Source organism: Adiantum capillus-veneris, chromosome 23 (genome assembly GCF_014529385.1).
Source record: "Adiantum capillus-veneris isolate H3 chromosome 23, ASM1452938v2, whole genome shotgun sequence".
NCBI lineage: Eukaryota > Viridiplantae > Streptophyta > Polypodiopsida > Polypodiales > Pteridaceae > Adiantum > Adiantum capillus-veneris.
In genome coordinates this window covers 76,081,407-76,101,309 of record NC_140953.1, presented here as the reverse complement: position 1 = coordinate 76,101,309, position 19,903 = coordinate 76,081,407, and the positions used below count along the sequence as shown (strand labels likewise).

General features: G+C 41.0%; 1 pseudogene; it reads right to left on the bottom strand.

Annotated features, from left to right (window-relative positions):
* Window positions 1-2,777: 2,777 nt before the first annotated feature.
* LOC147428013 (uncharacterized) lies at window positions 2,778-3,214 on the bottom strand (annotated as a pseudogene).
* Between the last annotated feature and the right edge of the window lie 16,689 nt (window positions 3,215-19,903).

Below are 19,903 nucleotides of genomic sequence, written 5' to 3'. Positions count from 1 at the left end.
CTTCGTGGCATTGTACTAAATGGTCAATTCATGTTAGGTTAAGGATTGTGCAGGCTATTTGGATTTCCTCTATATGTTTTGTTTTCTTCCCTTTGATACTTATCCTGCATTTGCAAATGCACATGCTTGCTAGTAGGGAAACCTTACTGAAACAAATTGATGGATAATTTTGTTATGTACTTTCATGGTGTTTGGGATATGTTTGCATGGGACAAATTGTTTTGTGCTACTCATGTTCAATTGTGTGGAAATACTGCTAATATGCTGGTTAAGACTTGAAAAAATCTATGTGCTTTGTTGATTTGGGATGGTAGAGTCAGATATACAGGTAATCCCTTAGGGTATGAGTCTTGTTGTTCGAGCTTTGGGTTTAAAAAAACACCCGCTGTTTACTTGGGAAAAAAATCATAAGAGGGTTAAGCCCAATCAATCAAATTGTTACTCTAACAGATATATTATTGCCCTTATGGTGGCTAAGAGAAGATTCAGACTAGGAAATGGGCTCAAAATTACTTGAGGACAGTTGTGTACACATGTCAGCAATTTGAAAGTTTCTTGTTGCAATCAAGATTTAATCAAAGATTCAAAGATTGAGCATTGCGAGAGACTTCAACAAATTGATGCACCTGATCCCTTAGCCTAAGATATAGAACATATGCAACAAGATTTGCGAGTTCAATCTAGATCAATGTTGGTGGTTAAAGAAGCTATCTGATGTATGGTGAATTGTTAGCCAAAACGAGAATGTCTGATGGAAAATTCCCCCTTGAGACAACGAAGCACATATTTTGGAACTTCCCTACAATATATGCTTGGTGGATATGTTTGTATGATGCATTGGAAGAATAAGTTTCTGAATATAGACTGCTTTATGGAACAATTCAAACGGGTTCTACACGTTTAGACTTATGTATTGCTTCTCTGAGACTTTGGGTGTTATCCTTTTTGTGAAATGCTAGAAACTCGCTCTGTTTGATACACACACCTTTCACAGTTTTCCAACTGCCTTGGTCTATGATTCGAGATAGATTGTTAGAGGTTTGTGTAGCACTTCTAGTTCCTCAACAGAATAACACGATGGAATTCCTCATCATGATGTAAACATGTAACAAAATGTAATATAGTACTTAAGTTATAGAGAGAGAGAGACTATGGATTTACATGTAGTTTCTTGGAATGCTAATGGTTTACAGACTTCTCGAGTAAGAGGTTCCCGCAAGCTTTTACTTCGCAGAGATTTTCACGCTCATGTAGTAGGCACTATGGATATATTACTAGTACAGGAGCATAAGATTGCCACTCCCATTGGCAATCTCATGCCCTCCGGCGCCCACACTTTTTGGAGCCTGCTCTAGGCATTCATGGACAGAGTTGCGGTGTATGCATTTTAGTGGGGCCACGTTACTTGGCCTCAGTTCAGCAGCATGGCACCCTTGTCGCTGGCAGAGCAATCTATGTGTCTCTTCGGATTCAGGACTCTATCATTGGTTTTATGTCAGTCTACGCACCCACTACTCCTCGGGAGAGGGCTACTTTTTGGCCTCTCTGGCTACTGTTCTACCTGCTGTAGACTCTTGGGTTGTAGGAGGCGACTTTAACAATGTCGAAAGCGACTCTGATTGGCGATCCATCACTCCTCCTGTTCTATTGTCCATCTCTCCCAATGAGCAGTCAGATTGGGATCGATTTCTTCTAGCTATTCAAGGTGTTAATGCATGGCACATACCCTCTTTTGGTCATCACCCTGCTACACTTCATTACTCGTGGGGGTTTCAGAGACAGCAGGGGAGATTATTAGAGCGACTTGATCGTTTTTACATTGGCCCTTGGGCAGCGGCTCTAGGTGGATTTACTACTATTTGGCGAGGGACCAGCCTCTCAGATCACTTACCCATCTCATTGTTTATCTCCTTCACTAGATCCTCTGCATAGAGACGGGGCTGTCGCATCCCTGACAGTGTTCTCACCACTGAAGTTTTGCAGCAACAGATTCGTGACTTATGGTCCACGGGTGCTTCTTATTGTGGTCCCCCTGGAGAGTTCCTTGCTCATTGCATTACTCAGTCTAGTATTTACTGCCGCGATCAGACTGCTACTATTCATCGACAGTTGAGAGTACGTGAGTCTGATCTTCACATTCCTCTTGGTTCCACACAACGCTTGCTTGAGGAGTGGCCTCACGATGCTTATCTCACTGCTAGATAGACAGAGCTCACAGAGGAAATTCGTCGCGTACAGGAGGCTAGGTCTGAGTTCACTCATCATGCTTCAGTATCTCATTGGATAGCTAAAGCTAATCGAATGAATAAAGCCTTCTTCGCTGCGCATAAAGAGCGCCCTCCTGGCACCACCCTTCGGACTTGTGCGATGCTCAGGACACCATCAAGGGGACACTTCATATGCATCCTGATGTTATTCTCGATATGTCTGCAGATTATTTTGAGGCATTGTTCACTGCTGATGTATGCACTACTGAGGTTTTACTGGCCCGTGAGCAGATCTGGCATCACACACTCGACGCCGTTGTACATGTAAATCCATGAGATTGTACTAGCCGAGTTGTCACTATAGTGGCTCTCACCATTACATTCAGCTTGTACACCCCACGTGACAGGCTATTTTGGCATCCGTGGGGATCATATTGTACTCAGTAATATACAGCTCTGATTTTTCCCACAAAAAAAGAGAGAGAGAGAGAGATTTTCACACTTATGTAGGCAAATGAAATTTCCACTCTGGACCAATAATAGCACCGAGAGAAAGAATGGGATGTCCGTTCAAGGTTCAGAAAGAGGTATGTTGATGGAGCGAGTCGTCCGGCCAGTCTCTATGATCAAAGGCAGGGGTTGGCGAAGACAACATTGACGAGGGAGAGCGGAAGAGTGCCAGCGCAGGGGTAGTTGCGGCCGTAGCGGAGGCCGGAGGAGGCGGGTTGGACTTTGACGTTGGGAAGGAGAGTGCAGTGGCCGAAGGTGGGCACGTCCACCTCCATGGCGAAGCGGCTGATGATCTTTTGGTTCCAGCGCCGGTCCTGGCAGGCTGCAATGATGTTGAACGCCTCACAGGGGCAGTTGTTCACGAGCTCCCACTCGCACAGCCCGGTCGCCACGGTAGTGTTGGTCAGCACGAGGTCGTGCAGCCTGCACTTGCGGGGCGTAGCTGCTTGCACAACGGAGGTCCCCTCCATGATATTTAGCAGCAGCGCCGCCACCATCGCCACTGCGGTGGCCAGAAAAGGAGATCAATAATATTACGACATATGATATGACTATAGCACACAGACGTGCGGTTTTGTATACTTGTAGAATATTAACGCACTCAAGCACTCACTCAATTATATTAACCCACATAATTGAGTGACAGGAAGCCATATTCTTATACCTGTGCAGAGTGCCACCCTCCCCATTGCCATTGTTGATGATGCAGATGGGTTCTAGCCCTAAATGCTGCTCGATGTGCTCACTGCTGCTTACAGTTTTGCGGGCACTACTATTCCAGCCTTTACAGCTCCCGCTTTATATACTCCTAATTACGTCCTCGTAATCCGACCTGCCAAACCTCAATTATCTCCCACCATATGCCAAGCTAAAATGCCAAATGAAATACTTGTTCCTCATGTTTGTGTTTGTGTGTGTGTGTGTGTTCCTTGGCTATTGATGTATTCACATGGCTTTATTCCACCAACGTTGAGAGTCATTGCTCCCGTGATAACTATAAAGATATGTGAACATCGATCCCGAACCTTCTACGGTTAAACTTCCATGTGGGTATTGGTGTTCTTGTTGGCTACTAATTATAGTGTCATTTATGCTAGTAAAAGGTCACATTTACAATGAGGAAAAGGAAACATCCATATTGCTTGACAGCTAGTTGAGTTTGAATATAGTGATTACATGCTTTGATATCCACTAGGCCTTGATTGATTGATGACTTGACTTGGGGAGTAGTTCGAATGGACCTATTCCCTCTCGGACTTAGTCCTTGATACCGAGTTGATACCTTGGTGGAGCTTGTTGAGTTTCATTTTTTGCCAACATTTCTAGGTGAGAACTTTGAGGGCCAAGGACTAACCCAAACATTCTCCTCTTACAGACCTCCTAGCCTACCTTCTCTTGGCCTACCTTGAGGAGACCACTTAACTTGGATGCTCAATTGACTCGTGTGCCACCATAGTCATGCCCTTGTCTTTGTGGCAATATTACTTTCCTTAACGGAGAGTTTTTGTCCTTAAAAACATTGATCAATGAAATAACTCTCCATAAGAATATAAATGCTTTCCTCTCTAAACTTGCATCACGTCAAATACTATCCCACGCAGTAATTATGTGCTTGTAGTAAAAACCAAATTGAATGATTGCAGTCAATATTTTCACAGGAGATTGTCCCTTCGACCAAGAGAAACCTCTATTTTTTCTACTTAGATCTCAAATTAAGAGTAAAGCCTACCTCAAGTGAGATGCTCTAACTGAGCAAACTTATTGTTCTCACTACTTAACTACTAGTAGAACCTATCTTCAGAAAAACTCTTGACTAATAGTAGAACCTATCCCAGGCAAAACGCTCTAACTGAGAAAAGCCTATTTCTCTCTTCTCAGCAAATAGTAGATTATCTCAAGCAAGATGTTCTGACTGAGCAAAACTTAACTCTTTATCTCCTCAAGCAATTTCTTCCAAAAATTGGAGTGCTTCTTACAGATATATATCATTCAAGCGATGGATAGGTGTTTTGGGCTTACTTATAGAAGAAAACAAAAGGTTGGCACTCTAAGTTTAAGTTCTCAGGTACATTTACCTTCGACATGCATATTTTATTCCAAAACTAGAGTTGTTCTTCATGAAAGATGGAGCATTTTGTGAACTATGTATGGTTAACATAAAGGGATCCCCAAAACTTCTTAAACTCCACAATTTGATGGATGTTGTAGTGTGCCAATCATCTTTTTGACAAAAGTAGCCCTTCTAGCACTTTAAAGGCATACACATGTAATCCCATGATATACAATCAAATTTGATATGTTTGACACATCTCAACAAGAATTTAAGCATGAGAGATTTGAATAGGAGTAGTAATTGTGTGAATTGGCAAGTCAACTAATAATATACAACAGATAAGATATAGGAATAACTCGTATAATTCTTAAATAGACATGGAGTGTCTACTCCTTATCTTACCAAGAAGCAATATTCTGATAGACTCTCAAAAGAATCCACTTTTGTAACTCAACTTGTTTTCCACATATTCTTATAGGATACCCCAAGTGTATCATGTAAGACAAAGTATGATTTCATGTACAACTATAATGGAGATTGATCCTAAAAAACATTTACTTATTACAAATAATAGGTAGCAACATAGGGTTGCCCTATGGAATATGCAACAAAAAACCAAGTTAACAGATATTTTATTAATGAAGAACCCTTTATGACCAATGGTCATTTTATGTCCAAGTAGACATTAGTAATCATTTTGAGCATTGCAAGAGCAAAATTCTCACTCTTGTACGGGGGAGATGGTACTTAGTGACTTGTGTCTATAATCTTCTACTCTCTTCTCCTCTTCTCTCTTACAACGATATGTGTGCCACTCCAAATTTTGGAGGTTCATATAGCATGTTTGGTCTTGCTCTGTCTCTCTTACTCTCTAATCATTAATCTTGATGAGCAACGTATACAAAAAAATATTGAGGTATGCTTGTATAATTCTGATATGAGTGATATGATATTTTATGGATTTTAGGGTCGCCGCATATTTGTTGTGTTGGAGTTGTATCAGAGCAATGACTGTTTTGTTAGTGATGTGCACAATTAAGGATGAAGAGCTCAATCAGGGAAGATAAATATTATAGAACAAGCAATTCTTCTTTCTCGTCTATATGGGTTTCGTTTTTCTTGCTTGTTACTATGACCTATACGTAGAGTAATATAGTGGAAGATTTTCATATTAGTAGCACATCTCACGAATGCTATTAGAATAAGAAATATCTATAGATGCTTCATTGATCAATGGGGAACATTCTACTTGTAATAGTTTGATGAGGCCGATAGGTTGGCTTTGATTGATGTTTGGTCTAACTACCACTTATTTTTACCCATGGAAATGTTGATGGGTTTTTGTTCTTTAGCTTCTATAGTCTTTAACGATCGACATGGTTTCTCTATTGATTTTATGGTCATGATGGTTTCTTTGTCATGATGTTACTTTGCATAGACAAAATATTGTATTTATGGTACCATGGGATTTCTATCTTTTAGATAAAAAAACCTTGGTAAACGGGATGGTGAGAGAAGTTGGATAGGTTCTTTGATCACCTTCCTAATGTCTTAAGCAAGTTTTCCTTTCAACAAAATGTTCTTTTGTGTATAATTAGTATCTTAGTACAACAACATACACATCCTAGACACAACCACTTCCTAGGCAAATGGGTTGGTGGGGATGTTGGCTTTAATCTATTGTATTGTTTATGGTCGCTCATAGGCCCATTGTCGGTGGTAAATCCCTTTTCTTTTATAGGTGCTAGGTGGTATGGACACTAGGCTCAGATCAGGTTTCATATTCATATCCTTATGAGTCATTTGACTTGACTGGTTGAAGTAGATAAGAGCTACTGATCAGACTTCCTCTTGCTAGAATTTGTATCTAATATTGAATTTTCATGTTCACATAAATACTTTGAAGATATTGCATACTTTTCTCAAATGAATCACAAAGCCTTTAAATTTCTACCAGAGTATAATGTTCACAGAGACATCATCAGTCAGTATCCAGACTATCAAGCATGATTGTACTTGTCTTTCTTCTTTGATTTTTAATATAACAACTTGATTGGCTTCACTAAAAGAACAATAGAGGAAAACAACTTGAGAGGTTTTATGAGTCGCGAAAAACGTCTTTCTTGGCTGAAAACGCAACTTTTAGGTCGCGACTCATAAAACCTCTATTTTTTGGTCTCTATAACTTTGACCAAAAAAGTTATAGAGACCAAAAAATAGAGGTTTTATGAGTCGTGACCTAAAAGTTGCGTTTTCAGCCAAGAAAGACGTTTTTCGCAATTCTGTCCGCATTGCCTTGTAGACCATACCTATTCCCAACGTTTTGAGTACCTGGATTGCTCTATTTTGAGGTCGTTATCCATGGACTTTATCATTAGACTTCCTACTACTCGTGGAGGGTATGATTCGATCTTTGTGGTGGAGATAGACTCACAACGCAAGCTCACTTCTTTCCTATAAAAATAGCTGATATTGCATTGACCATTGCACGCTTGTTTGTGAAAGAGATATTTTGTTTGCATGGAATGTCCAAGAGTATAGTGTCTGACAGAGATTCTAAGTTCACTTCTCATTTCTGGAGAGTGAATTTTGACTCTATAGACAACCAGTTACGCATGTCTAGTGCTTTTCATCCTCAAACTGATGGGAAAACGGAGAGACTGGATCCTATTTTAGAAGATATGTTATGAATGTATGTCAATGAAAACCAATCTAATTGGAATGAATATCTGCCTTTGGTTGAATTTGCATATAACAGTTCATATCATTCATCTATTAGGATGACTCCGTTTGAGGCAATGTATGGCTATAAGTGTCCCACACCTATTAATTTTCTTAACTCGAGGAATAAGGTAGAACTGTCACGTGAGATGCTTGAGAAAATGGATAGCGAGTTGACCAGAATCAGGGAGAATATTAGAGAAGCTCAAAAGAGACATAAATTGTATTATGACAAGAAACATCGTGTTGTGGAGTATGAAACTGGTGATATGGTTTTCTTAAAGGTTATTCCTGAGAAGTCTCATTTGATTCTTGGAAAGGATAGAAGATTGTCTCCACGATTTGCTGGGCCGTTTAAAATTTTGAAGCGCATTGGTTCATTAGCTTACAAATTGGAATTGCCTTCTCATGTTAAAGTGCATCCTAGTTTATTGAAAAAGTATGTTCCTAATGTGCATCATGTTTTACAAGACAACTCTAAGTTGAAAGATGACGGAACATTGACTGTAGAACCAGACCTAGTGCTAGATAGGCGTGTTAAACATATGAGAAATAGAGACATTGTGGAAGTTTTGGTTAAGTGGCAGAACTATCCTATAGAGAATGCATCATGGGTTGATCTTAGTGTTTTGCAAAGAGAATTTCCCTCCTTCCAACTCTGAGGACAGAGTTAATTTTGATAAGGAAAGAATGTAATAGGACTAATTTTGAAGTTCTTAAAGTCGAAAAGAATGTAGTAGTGCATCTCTTTCACTTAGCACGATTTGAAAGATTGTTGAATAGTCTATTAAATAGATCTTATATGAATGAGTTTGAGATATTAAGAGAGAACATATATTCTTTTTTTAAATAATACACTAAAGACGTATTTGATAAAGATTAATGAATAACATATAGTCTGTCTATGAACAGTAAAATTGAGATTTTATTAACATCAGTGTTTTTAATTATGTGGTTTAGCTTAAAATGCATGGTAGGCTTAAAATAAGTTGAAAAAGTAGTGGAGACCCAAAAATAGAGGTTTTATGAGTCGCGACCAAAAAGTTGTGTTCTCAGCCAATAAAAACGTTTTCGCAATTCTGTCTGCGCTGCATTGAAGACCAGACCTATTCCCGTCGTTTTGAGTACCTGGATTGCTCTATTCTAAGGTTGTTTGTAAAAGTTATGATGAAAACAAACAAAAGGCAGCAGCAATGTAGTATACATAGGGATAGGCAGACATACAACATCATACAGCTCTCCCTGCTATCAACCAAGAAATGGATTTGTTTCTTCATGGTAGACTATTGCAATTGAGATTATGAAGGTACATAATTATGTTTTTTACTTTGATTATCATGTTGAATTGGTTGCACGAGTATGTTCTTTTGGCTATTTGTAGGCGATGCAAAAATCAATGTGTGAAACAGGATCTGTGCAAAGTGTCATGATAAAAATCTAACCTTCACGGATTGCTTAGCGATCACGTTCTTATCTTATTCTCGCAGGTACACTTGATACGAAAATCGTGCAGGCTTTTCGAGGAAAAGAAGGATAAAAGCACGACGGGTGGTGCTTTTGGGGATCATTCACAGATCTCCTCTTTTGCGAGTGCGAGTGCGATGGTGAGTGCGAGTGCGAGTGAGACGCTGCATGCAGCGGATTGAAGCTCGGGGGTGGTCGGGAGGTTCGAGCTCCGTACAACGGAGTGCGCCCAATATATTTTATTGCTCCCTCTGGGCCTCTGTTGTATCAAAACTCTACAAAAATCCATCAATACAAAGATCTCTTTCTCTATCTTTTGTTGCCTATCTCTATTATTCTGTTCCTGTGACACGTTCCAACGCCAGCGCGAATGCGCATACCGACGCCCCTTTTGTTGGCTGTTCCGATGCTTATACCGATAGCTGTACCGTCGGTACCTACAAAAACCAAAACCTCCAGCTTTCTCTGTGCATTTCTACTCATTCTTGCGCCACATCTCAAGCTCTCCTCTTCACCCTCTCTCATAGATCTGCTGCAATACACGCCGTCAGAGGTGCTAATCTTGATTGTGGGTTAGTGCATAACACTAAGGTAAGATTATTTTCATGTTTTCTTGTAGATTTAGAGTTTAGGGTTTAGCTTTGTGTTTGTGTTTGTGTGTGCGTTTTTGCATGCTCTACGACTTAGGCGGCATATTTCATTGCTCAAACAGGACTAATGTGAGCGCTAAAACCTTTAAATGCATATTAAGTTTATTTAAACTACTTTGTATATTAACAAAAGAAAATTTCATGCTTTAAACTTTCAATGCTCTAAAAGAAAGTAGGATTTGTTATGTGAACTTTCATTTTAAATTATGAAAAAAATTATGCCATAAAGCTTGCCCACAAGACGTATGCATTGTGAGCAAGCTCTATGGCTTGCCACATTGCCAACACTCACCATGGTGTTGTCTATATGTCTACGAGCGGTTTTCAGGCCATAAAATCGCTTCGCAACTCTAAAAACAACACAATGGTGAGCCGTTTGCCAAATCGACAAGCCATAGAGCTTGCCCACATCACATATGCATTGTGAGCAAGATCTATGGCTTGTCGTTTTGCTAAACGCCTCACCATTGTATTGTTTTTATGTTAGGTTTATGTTATATGTTAGGTTAAGTTAGAGCTATCGACGGCATAATAGTCGAGAAAATACAAACGGACTTCGAATATGACGCGTGTACTTCAAAAAACGCAATCCGACTTCGAAGTGACTTGTGTACTTCTAAAAACGCAAACGGACTTCGGCTAGGTTAGGTTATAGGCTAGGTAGATGTTATAAAATAGGTTACAATAAGTTAGGTTAGGTATAGGTTTTACGTTATGTTAGATTATATTATAGGTTAGGCATAATGATTATAGGTTAGGTTAGAGCTAGCGTCAAATTAATAGTAGTAAAAACGCAATCGGACTTCGAGGATGACTCGTGTACTTCTAAAAATGCAAAGGGACTTCGGTTAGATAAGATTATAAGGTTAGGTAGATGTTATATGTTAGGTTATTTACATTAAGTTAAGTTAGGTATATGTTTTACGTTAAGTTAGATTATAGGTTAGGCATGATGATTATAGGTTATATTAGAGCTATCGTCAAATTAATAGTAGAAAAAACGCAATCGAACTTCGAAGATGACTCGTGTACTTCTAAAAACGTAAACGGACTTCGGTTAGGCTAGGCTATAAGTTAGGTTAACATTAAGTTAGGTTAGGGTTATGTTATAGGTTAGGTTAGAGCTAGCGGCAAATTAATAGTAGAAAAAATGTAATCAAACTTTGAAGATGACTCGTGTACTTCGAAAAATTCAAACGGACTTCGGTTAGGTTATGTTATAGGTTAGGTTTAGGTTATACGTTAGGTTACATTAAGTAAGGTTAGGGTTATGTTATAGGTTAGGTTAGATTATAGGTTAGGTTAGAGCTAGCTTCAAATTAATAGTAGAAAAAACGCAATCGGACTTCAAAAGTGCACACAGACTGAAAGAACCTTAATATATAGTCATTAACCAATAAAGACGAGATTATTACCATGTGGTCCGAATCTCCGTGCACCACTAGACCGAGGTGTGCGAGGATCCGGCCTGGCTAGAGAATGTGAGGTTGTTAGAGCTAGCAGAAAATAGTTGAAAAAATACAATCCAACTTCAAAAGTGCACACAGACCTCAAGAACTTTAATATATAGTCATTGATCAATAAAGACGAGATTATTACCCTGTGGTCCTAATCTCCGTGCACCTCTAGACCGAGGTGTGTGGGGATGGGGCCTGGCTAGAGAATGTGAGGTTGTTAAAGCTTGTAGCTATAACAAGTAGTGTTTTTATTATTTGTTGCATCATTGGTAGATAAAGTAAGGACGATAGGATGGTGTGTCCTTGTGCACATTGCAAGCATCAGATCTTTCAAAAACGAGAAATCTGCGACCAACACATGTACACAATCACGGTCTCTTTCCAATAGAGCAAGTACAAGACTTGCATTATTGATCTCATGGTCTAGAGATGTCACAGGAACAGAATAATAGAAATAGACAGCAAAAGATAGAGAAAGAGATCTTTGTATTGATGGATTTTGCTGTGTTTTGATACAACAGAGGAGCAATAAAATATATGGACGCACTCTGTTGTACGGAGGTCGAACCTCCCGACCACCCCCGAGCTTCAGTTCGCTTGCATGCGGCGTCTCACTCGCACTCTCACTCGCACTCGCAGAAGAAGAGATCGGTGAATGATCCCCAAAACGCACCACCCGTCCTTCTATTCTGATTTTTCCTCCAAAAGCATGCGACCTCTCCAAATAGCCGCTTTTCTATTTTTGGCGTTTGGTCGACTCGACTTGCGCACCAGGTATACCTGCGAGAATAAGGTAAGAACGTGATCGCGAAGCGATCCGTAAAGGTTAGATTTTTTAAAAAATCAGTTGTCTTCAACTGAAGATAACTCCCAAACGGAGCCAAAACAGCCCAAGTCCGTCTCACACAATCTTGTTGCCCTCGTTGCGCTCTTCGACGGCTATGTGATGGAAAGTTTCCATAGCCTGCTATGATTTGCTGAAAATTAACCTACAAAACAGCATTTTCTACAAAAACGATGCAAAAACAGCAAATCCCACTTTTTTCTTAATCTTTGGCCCTCAACGAGCGTCAAAACATCAAAATCTCTAAAGACTCAGAGAACCAAAGTTGTTCCTTATAACACAGGCTTCAATCGCTTCATACAACACTTTTCCAAAATCCCACGTTAACATCTTAAAAAATGCCCCAGAAAGTGCTTGCCGGATCAAAAATTTTATTGAACGAAAACAACCCACATCCTTCTACACAGTGGACTAACTTTAAACGACCAAAACTTCCTAGAAAAACAAAATTTATTGCTAAAACACCTCAAAATCAAGTCAAAGTACGCTAAGTAGATATTGCTCCAACTCCATGCCAGAGAAGACGATTTTCAAACGAGCAGCCATCGACTGAGTCCTCCCAACCAATACCTGAAGTGGCATTTCAAGAAGTAGAGATGGAGCAGATGCTGGACGCGTTCTTTGCCATGGATTCCAACATAGAAGGCGACAACATTGAACGCAGTATTGTGGACCAAACTCAGCCATCCCGCTCATATCGACGGCATGATAGCAACGATGAGGAGGGCGAGATGATGCAAAGTCTTGCATGCATGCCGCTCTACACTGGTGCAAAAATCTGAGTTCTCCATACCGCATTGACAATGCTTAATTTGGAGTCTGTCTACGGCTGGTCTGATGCCTCAGTCAACCCAGAGCTTTTCAGATAAACATATTTATCCTAAGCATGGTAAAGTGCAAATTACAGTTCATATAAAGTGATCAAAGGGCTGACTTGTTTATGTAACGTCAGGTTGCTGAATGAGCAAATCTTACCAGAAGGGAATCACATGTCCCCTACCCGTCCAGCCCCTAAAAAGCTTCTTATCAATTTGGGCTTGGATTATCAGAAAATACATGTATGTCCTAATGATTGTATACTTTTTCTCAATGAGTATGCAAACCTGGAACAGTGTCCCAATTGTGGATCAAATAGGTACAGGGAGGACACACACGGAAAATTTATCCCAGCAAAGGTCCTTCGACACTTTCCTATCATTCCAAGAATAAAGAGCATATTCAGGTGAAAGTCCATAGCTGCTTTGATGACATAGCTCTCAAATACTAGATTGACAGATGATGTTATGCGGATAACTGCTGACTCTCGTGCATGGAAGCACATAGAGGAAAGTTGGCCTACATTTAAGAACGAGCCACAATGTATCCGCTTTGGTCTGGCAATGGACGGAGTAAACCCATTTGGATTACGGAGTTCATCATGGAGAACATGGCCTATTTGTCTGGTTAATTATAATCTTCCACCATGGCTCGCTATCAAGAAGGGCCATCTGTTGTTGTCATTGATCATCCCAGCAAAGAACATGGACATCTATCTGGAACCACTTATAGAAGAGCTCCAAATCTTGTGGACAGGAATTGATGTGGCTGATATGTCCCAATCAATCGGATGACGAAATGTACATGTGCAAGGCATTCTCATGTGGACCATACACGATTGGCCAGGGTTCGGTGAGTGCTCAGGTAAGTACCTTTACAACCCTCACATGCATGTGATTCAGGCTTGAGTTACTCGGGCAATCATGCATGTCCGAAATGTGGTCCTCGACTTGGCTTCCTCTGCTCTGAGCATTTGAGCAAGACAGTTTACGAGGAGCATGGTAGATTTTTTCCTGAAGGACATAGCTACATGGACCAAACATATGCAAACATGATATGCATCCACTGAAAGCGAGCAATTGAAAAAACATGTGGCTGGAGAGGGGAGATTGGATGCCACCTGGAATGAAAAGACTTTCTACTTTCCATGATCTCCCATATTGGAGTGACCTGCTGATTAATGATTTGCTCGACCCAATACGCATCTTCAAGAATGTGGGGGAGATCATCTCGAAGACCATCACTAGAAAAAGGGAGAGCAAGGACCAAAGAGATGACCTGCAGGGTGTGGGTGAAATGCCAGAGATGTGGCCTCGACTTAAAACCAATGGAAAGTGGTGAAGAAAACTATATCCTCATTCAAGACTCCCACAGGGTGCATGCGATGTTTGAAAATGGCTGCTACGAGAGATGAAAATCTCATTGGTCTTAAGTCCCATGATTGGCACAAATTTTTACAGTTCATCTTACCAATTTCCATAAAGGATTGTTTTACAGATGACATTAGAAGAACAATCTACAAAATCAGTGAGTTGGTATGCTAGATCAATTTAAAAGAGATAAGAGAAGACAACATCGATGCAGCACGCTTGAATTCTATTGAAGCAGTGTGCATGGTGGAGAAGTACGTTCCAACAAACATTCTTACCATCCAAATGCATGTACTTGTGCATGTGGTAGATGAAGTTGCAGTTACTGGGGTGGTCCATAGCAGGTGGATGTTCTTCTTGGAGAGATTTATGAAGACTTTAAAGGGGTTTGTTCATCAAAGGGTGAGCCCCGAGGGTAGCATGGCCAAAGGGTAGCTTGTACAAGAGTCTCTTGTCCTCATCAGTGAATTTTTGGTCTCAATTGATCCACACATGCCCCGAATGTGCATTATTGAGGTCAACGTGAAGGTGACAGGGGATGAGCCGTAGGGACAAGACATCGTTAGGAAGATGGACATCAGAATGCGAGAAAAGGTTATGAGATTTTGCCTCCTCAACTCAGACATCATGCAAAAGTGACTAGAGAGGTACGAAGTGGAAAGGAAACAACGTTTGACAGATCGCCTTCAATTCAAGCACAACCGTGCAACTAGAAACCTTCCTTTTCTAGACCATCTTCAGAAATTGCTTGACTTTCCAACTGGGTGGTGGTTAGATGCGACACTCTCACAGGCAAAGAGGAGTGGAGTGTTGATTACTGAAGAGGAAGAGGAGATGTCAAGGGGTTGCGATTGGCATGTACATTTCACAACTTCCTTTTTGAGCTGTACATGAAAGTTAGTTTGATTTAATAACTTTTAGTATGTTTCAAATTTGTGGCTGCAGTATCACAAATATGGAGCTTTGTGGTCGCATGGGAAGCACTTCAAAGTGCAACGGATCGATGAACAAAGGGTCACTTTTGACAGTGGTGTTAGGGAAAGCTTTGTCCAAGAAAGCAAGAGTAGTGCTAGGGATGAGAATACAGAGATTGGCTAGCTTGAGTACTTTCGCTATATCCAAGACATCTTGAAGATTAGCTTTAGAAAGTTTGATATGTTTATCTTTGATTTCAAGTGGTTCAAAGTTATTACCAGCGGCCCTAATGAACTATGCGCAAAGACAAGAGTGGATTGATTCAAGTGAACTCTAGGTGGGTGTGGACAGATGTGCGGCATACATTCGTACTTCCACAGCATTGTGAACAAGTTGTGTTCATACACGATCCACTATGGACAAAAGCTGATGAGAATGATCTGTCTAAACCCTGCTGGCTCTCTGTCGTTCAAGTTGCTCCACGTAGCAAGCAAGTGTTTAAAGGATTGGATGTTGAGCTCAAAGAGGTGATTCATGAACAAAGCACAGGACCGACTCCAACTTTAAGTTTAGATCTTGAGGTGGATGTCAGCATTGAGTAATTGTCTGAACCTAGAGATGAGGTGTCAAATAGTGAAGCTGATGCGGAGAGCGACGAAGAAGTAGAGTTCAACGATGAAGATGTAGAAGTACAGATTGATATAGAAATCTTTGGTGCATGAGATCTCATAGAGGATGACAGATTAACTAATGACTTTTGCTAGGAAACCTTTTGTATGGCTCTTTTTATTACTCTACAATACACTTTAGATTTTGGTCATTTATGTAGCAGTTTCATTGATTTGTTTTATTTGTGTAGAAGTTTCGTTGATTTGTTGTTTGTATTGATTAAGCATTTCTTACGTAAATTAACGTATTGTGTGGGTTTTGTTTGTGTATGATTAGCCATGGCTGATGACGATGAGCCCTACTCTCCTAGTTTTAGTTTTCCAATCACTTCGATCGCCATGTCACTCGAGCAGATGGGCTCGTTTTTGTCTCAGTTCACACATGAGAAGATCGCTATGGCACAACACCTTTGGGGTGCAGGTGCAGGTCCCTCTAGACCTACTACGATCGACCCTACGCCTGGGACTAGTGTGGTCCATACACCGAGCGGCCCCACACCCCAGTCTAGTGTGCCCCCTACCCCTAGGACTCGTATGGCCTCTACATAGACGGGTGGTTCATCCTCGAGACGACGTCACCGTCGTTCTGGAGGTGGTGGTTGTTGTGGTAGCGGTTGTACCGAAGCATCCACATCATCAAAAGAGCGCCCATCACTCTCTTCAGTAGATAGTTCACCGATGGGCACACAACGTACACCTTGGGGATCACACGAGCATGATCCTAGCAAGGTGTACAGGAGCAGGGATGAGGTTGTTGTGGCAAATAGGGTGGGAAAGGAAATGCAATAGAGGATTTGACAGCTCTTTACGATTTAGTTTGGTCATACAGTGATGTAGATTTGGGAAAATTTCGATCTTGAGAGAAAGAATTACATTGTCGACACCATTTAGAGAGAGTACAGTCCGGCAGAGGGGTACGACAAGGTCTCGAACGCCTAGATTTTGAGCGTGGCGAGGTCCACAATGTCACACCGTCGGTCAGAGGCTAGAGACAGATTCAACAACTGCGATCCCAAGCCGGCATGGTTGGGCGTAGAGGAGTGGATTGGGATTGCACGATGTTGGGGTATAAAACCCAATGTGGTCGCCCAGGTAAGTGGGTGGGCCGCCAGGTATGTACACATATTCTTTTGTAAAAACCTAATAAGAACTCACTATGCTCTACACATTACAATAGAGTGAGTTCACCATATCGTCGTGCTCTTCTTCTCGCACTCTCTCTCGCGTCGCACTTCTGCTCGTACTCCTTCAACTGGTATCAGAGCTCAGATCGAGGCTCGAGGTAGCACTTCAGGAGGCTAGAGTCACCAGCTCAGATTGGAGTGAAATTCGACAGGCGAAGACACGGGCGCATCTACACACAGACTGTAGGCGACATCCACTAGTTCATCAGGTAGCTTGTGTTTGCTGCTTGATATTCCAGATGTCATCTTGACATTGCAGGTACTTCCACATGGGATGTATTGTCAGAGATGATGTATGTCTGTTGAGGGTTTGCTGGCTGTGAGTCACGCAGCAAACAACCGCCGCAGCAATTACAGCATACAATGGGAAATTTGTGGATGTATGACTTTGTGGGAAGTCTATGTACTGTCAGATTTACTGGAGCCTTTGTTGAGGGTCGAGTGAGGTTTTATTGAGCTGGGAGATTCTCGAATGTTGAGATCCTTTCGGTGATACAGGTCTTGGAGCGATCCCTCGAGCACCCTTACATAGGCAGCTAGGATGTATTGACTGTGAGTTAGACAGTTGGGATTGCATCTTTGCTTTACTGCCGTTGAGGCATTGTCATAGTCTATGCTTACACGACAGTGACAGGACAGTGAGAGACAGTACAGGTGCAGGACAGGTTTACCCGCAGCTTACAGTGTGAGAGAGATAGTGTTTTTGAGCTGTTTTTTGGACTGTTTTTTGAGTACACCAGAGCCATTTTACAAAGGAGACTCTGCTGAAATTTATGCAGAATCTGAAGCTTTCTTGGTTCATTTGACAGGTTGATATTGGTTCAGAGGTCAATTTACAGGGGAAACTCTGCCGAATTTTTCCTAGGAAAGTAAACTACTGTGAAGCGTAGCTATGGCTGGATCACAGGACACTGCTCTTTACAATATCAAGAAGCTGGATGGAACCAATTTCCCATTGTGGAAGAAGCAGATTTGGCACGTGTTGGTACAAAAGAAGCAGATAAAACCAATAAATTTAAAGCTCAAGGGGATAAAACCAGAAGATATGGACGAAGATGAATGAAGCGAAATGGATGAATTGGCACTTTCTACCATTATGCTGACTTTGGCAGAAAGCGTTTACTTCAATGTAGCAGACGAGATGTCGGCTTATCAAGCATGGTTAAAGCTGAGTGATCTTTATGAGAAGCAGAGTGCAGCTTCACAGGTATACTGGCTTAAGAAGCTTGCTGACTTGAAGATGAAAGAAGGGACACCTATGTCCAATCATCTGAATGAATTCAACACAATCTATAGTCAGTTGTCAGCTCAAGGTGTCAAGTTTGATGAACCTGTTAGAGCTATGTTCCTGTTGATCACATTGCCGGAAAGTTGGGACACTTTTCGCACAGCTTTGAGTAATTCTGCACCTCCAGATGGTTTGAACATAGCAGGTGTAGAAGGAAGTCTGCTTACTGAAGAAACCAATAGAAATACAATGGACAAAGGCAAAGGAACAGCCTTAGTTGTCAGGGGAAGGACCAAAGAAAAGTACAAAGGTGGAAAGAGGAATCAGTCTCGTAGCAAGTCCTGCAGTGCTAAAGGCAAGAGTGACATAGAATGCTACCATTGTGCCAAGAAGGGTCACATGAAAAGAGACTGCAGAGAATGGAAAGTAGAAAAAGGCAAAGAGAAAGCTGAAGACCATGGTGAGAAGAACAAGTCCTCAGTGAAGATTCAAGAAATAAATGTGACAAACACTGTTACAGAGGATGACAGTCTAGTGTCAGGAGACATCTACTTCTTGAAGAATACAATGGACTCAGCTCTTCTTACAGCATCTGATAGAAATGCACTGAGTGACTGGATTATAGACTCAGGGGCATCACTTCATGTGTCTCCAAACAAGGAGTGGTTTACCTCTTATGTGACCACTAAAGATCATGTTCGGTTAGGCAATGGGCAGACATGTGAGATCTTAGGTGTTGGAGATGTTCAATTGAAGTTTCAGAATGGCTCTTCTTTCACTCTGAAGAATGTGAGACATGTTCCCGCAATTACAAAGAGCTTGATCAGCACAGGTTTACTTGATGATGTTGGCTACGTCACCACTTTTGGACAGAACATGTGGAAGATATCCAAGGGTTCTATGACAGTAGCACATGGAGTAAAGTCTGGAGGACTTTACATGATTTATGTATCAAATGTATCTAAAAATGTAATCAATGTAACGGAGCAGCCGAACGTTTCTTTCTGGCATAGCTTGTTAGGACATATGTCCAAGAAGGGAATGGAAATCTTGTCTCGTTCTGGTTATTTTCCTCACTTTTCATTTAATGATTTTGAATTCTGTGAACATTGTCCGCATGGTAAGCAAACACAGCAGCCACATAAGCATAGAAGCAGTAGAAGAGATACACAGTTGGCACTTGTTCATAGTGATTTGTGTGGACCTATGCCTAACCTATCTCTAGGGGGAGCTTCTTACTTTATGACATTTATAGATGATTACTCGAGGAAAGTATGGGTTTACTTTCTCAAGCACAAGGATGAAGCGTTTAGTGTTTTCAAAACGTTTGTGACACTTGTGGAGAATCAGAGTGGCAAGAAGCTTAAATGCTTACGCACTGACAATGGTGGAGAGTATGTTTCAAAGGCCTTTCAGGACTTTTGTGAGTCAAAAGGTATAAAACGTGAACTTACTGCTCCTTACAATCCTCCTCAAAATGGTGTTGCTGAGAGGATGAATAGGACCATACAAGAGAAGTTCAGAAGTATGTTGTCTATGTTGAGAGAGAAGGAGAGAACACAGAAGTAGAACCCCAAAGTGTGTAGAATACACACATGAGATGATGTATATATAGAGGGGACCTGGGTGCCATATATAGAGAAGCCATATATTGAGTAGCTTCACATATAAGCTCAACACCCCCACTCAAATAAGGGTCCCTAACTGTGGATGAAAAAACCCTTGGGGGATCAAGGGAAAAACCCACAGCTCTATATACACCCACCGTTATATTATAAAAATCATTAAATATACAAATGTTTACGAGGAGCTACAT